The 3,543-nt window shown below is 29.6% G+C and overlaps 1 non-coding gene across 1 annotated transcript; it reads left to right on the top strand.

Moving 5' to 3' along the window:
- The first annotated feature begins 2,231 nt into the window (after positions 1-2,231).
- Trnaq-cug (transfer RNA glutamine (anticodon CUG)) lies at positions 2,232-2,303 on the top strand. Its single transcript has one exon. It is a non-coding gene; the product is annotated as a tRNA-Gln (tRNA).
- The last annotated feature ends 1,240 nt before the right edge of the window (positions 2,304-3,543 follow it).

The following is a 3,543-nucleotide window of genomic DNA, read 5'->3' as shown; positions in this document are numbered from 1 at the left end:
TCTAGTTTCCCACTATAGGTACCAAAGTTAGTAACGAAACTAAGTGTATACAGAGTGCTCTAAATGTTAGGGAAATTATGTCACGTTTAAAACATTGCTTTGTGTTTATATCTAGTTTTCACGAGCAATGAATGCATTTATGTTAAGAAAATTTAAGAGCAACTTAATCTTAAAAATATTAGATTTGTTAACTAATGAGATCATTTAAATAGATTTTTTTATAAGAAGATTTAAACAACGTCAGGATATACAGGTGGATATGTTCATCGTCGATTGTTCTTCCGTCAAATAAAGAAAAGAAAAAAACAAAGTTACTGTTGACGTTTCACTGCTTGGCTAAAGTCTCTACCCTCGAAGAGCAGATTATGATGATACGGTTTTGGATAATGGATTCCGCGCGATATTTTTCATCACCGCGCACGAAATGTATTATAAACTCAAATTATTACTACGAACTTCTACCAAAACTAAACCGAAACATTGATGCTTGTCTAAGTTTGAATGTGTAGTCTTCCGTTGAATGTGTTAGTTTAATTATAAGCAATTGTGTAGTAAAATTATGTAAATCCAAATAAACTTTATGTTATGATTGTAAAAGGGACGCTTAGCCTAAAAGGGATGACTATGTTTTACGGAGAGGTGTGACCTGATAGGATGGAAATAATTTCTTGATAGATTCTATTACTACTCTCCGCCTGATGACGCTGTAAGTACCAGTAAGGCCTCATTACGTACATACCGAAATGAATACAATGCAATTACTTCTTGAAAATTGCCCAACATGGTACACTTGGTTGTTGGTTTTACTAAACATTATTGTTTTTAAAATTATTTTAATGTATTTCTATTGCATATTTTATATAAATTTCCGTTTCTGCACTCCTTCACAAGTTATTGCTTTACATATTAATCTATATATGTTCACCAAAAACATAAGGATAAATAATCAAACAATTCTTCTTCAAGCGAACACTTAACACATTTATAGACTACAAATTCTTAAACAAGCGCACTTGGACATAATTCGAACCAGAAAGATGTCTGAGCAGCTATAATACGCTTAAATTAAGTCTCCAAGATCGAACCCGTACTAATCGCCTTAGTGAAAGCGCTTCGGGACAAATTCTCCTACGGTTTAATTAAATTTTATGTACGTACATAGGAGAGATACGTAAATTAAGTTAGCCACGGGCGGTTGTGGTTTATTGCGTTTAAGTGGTAAAGTGACTTTGGTTCAGGTTGATAGTTAGATGGGTGACCGACTATATATTGGCTAATTCAATTAAAAAACCCATTTTGATGGTACACCTGATGTAATGTTCCTATTTAAAATTTAAATATTAATATAGATTAAAAATATTCGTGAATAGCTGACTCGATATACTTTTGCTTAGGTATTCAATTTCAAATGAAATACATAATTTAAAAAAAAAAATCAAAATTCAAAACCATAGTGTTCATTGTAATGCTTTTTGATACAAAACATACTTCTATTATGATATAAACTCTTTCGATAGTTTACTTCATACATCTGTAAAAACTTTATACAAATTATTAGAAAAAGAAAGAATAAAATTGATAAAGTCCTTCACAAGTTATGGTGTGACAAACAGAAATAGGGATTCATTTTTATATACATATATATACAAACCTATAAACAACTAGCGCCATCTAACGAGTTGAAAAACAAACTTACGTGTTTAATACATGCAGATCGGTTCCCTTGTGTTTTGAAAAGTTTTCAAATATAAGTGCAATCCATTATATATTAACTACTGTTTATTCGTTCCGACTTCGCGTGGTTTAAATTATTACGAAGGACCTCTCTCCTCTCCCTTCTTAAAGTTGAAATAATTAGTTATATCTATTACTTTAAGAAGTTTATCCGAGCGGAGTCGAATTTCAAGTGTCAGCTAATCTAATAATACTTTATTATGATGTAAATATATAAACAAAAAATGTTATTCGCATACGCTATGATTGAATGCCGTGTCTAATAATATACGTCGATGAACGTATTAACAAGTTTTAAATAAATTCTTATCAATCTAAATTACACCGTATTACTATGGTATAAGAGTTACATTAGTGTAGCGTATACATAATAATCTGACTAAGCGATAAGCGAGAATAGACTGAACTAGAAATATTAAAAAAAAAAGACAACTAATGATTATACGTATTAGATACCTGAGTACTATATGATTAAATATTTTAGTCGAACACGCATCGGTCCCATGGTGTAATGGTTAGCACTTTGGACTCTGAATCCAACGATCCGAGTTCAAATCTCGGTGGGACCTGATGATTTTTGATATATATTTTTTTCTGTTATAAATTAGCTGTCGACATTCGTTACCGAAAAACCATTTTTAAGTTTTTTTTTTAAATAAAACATCCATTTGAAGTAAATTTATCTATTTCGGCACTTCGTTGTTTTCAACAAAACATTTAACAATTTATTTTTTATAAACGGTTTGAGCTCGGTGAAAGTAACATTTTGAGATATTTTAGTACAACGTTCCTTGGTTATGTAACATTTATCTCATGGTATTTGTATTAAATTGCATACTTTTAATTTTTTGGGGCAGAATGAAGAACAGCAGTTATCATTCTATAAATAAAAAGTACTACATTCTTATGACAAAGTACATTCATATAGTTATTTGTATATTAAATATTTATAACATATTATATTCGCGTATCTATTATACATATTATGATTATTTGTAATTTTCTTTATATATATAAAAATTCGGGCTTCGTGTGGTCGTGATTCTTCTAATTTGATGTTTTTGGGTACCTAATGGTACCTTTATGGTATAGCTTAATGCCATTTAGGTAGTTCTGGTAGTTGTTCCGGCAATGGCACCGTTTTTGCCGTTCAATTTTTTTTCAAATCTATTTTTTAATGCAATACAGTAGAAACTCGATTATCAAAAGTTCGAATAATCGAAATGTGTGTGCTTTGGGACAAGCTCAAGCAAAAAAAAACTCCTTTTCACATAAAAACAGTAGAGTATATTAAAAATTGACCCACAAATTAAAATATAATATGTAAACTGTTACAATATAAAACACATAAAAAGTCAAATGATATATATATTTTTTTTTATATAAAATCGTCAATTCTTTTGTTGATCTGTCAATTGACAAACGGTAGCAACGCGTTTATAGGGTTTGTTTAAATATAAATTTTATTAATTTAAAAACATACATATTCTACAATAAATAAGAAAAACATAGACTTCGTAACATTCAGTTCATAAATATGTTCATATATCAATCAAAAATGTTTGAGTACATTTTTCACTGATACGTTTCTTCCACATGTAACCTAATTTTAAAATATTTTATAATTATATAACATAGAAAAAAATAATTACCATTTTTATATTTTTACTATTTTTATAAAGATGGTGTCTTATAAACTTACGAATTTATTTAAAACTAGCGATCCACCCCGGCTTCGCACGGGTGGAATGCTGCCACTAAATATACTACAGAATGTCTTACAACGTTCACAGTTTTTCAGTCGTTAGA

The sequence above is a fragment of the Vanessa tameamea genome, chromosome 22 (assembly GCF_037043105.1).
Source record: "Vanessa tameamea isolate UH-Manoa-2023 chromosome 22, ilVanTame1 primary haplotype, whole genome shotgun sequence".
Taxonomy (NCBI): Eukaryota; Metazoa; Arthropoda; class Insecta; order Lepidoptera; family Nymphalidae; genus Vanessa; species Vanessa tameamea.
The sequence above is the reverse complement of the archived record's forward strand: the minus strand, read 5'-3'. Positions and strand labels throughout refer to the sequence as shown.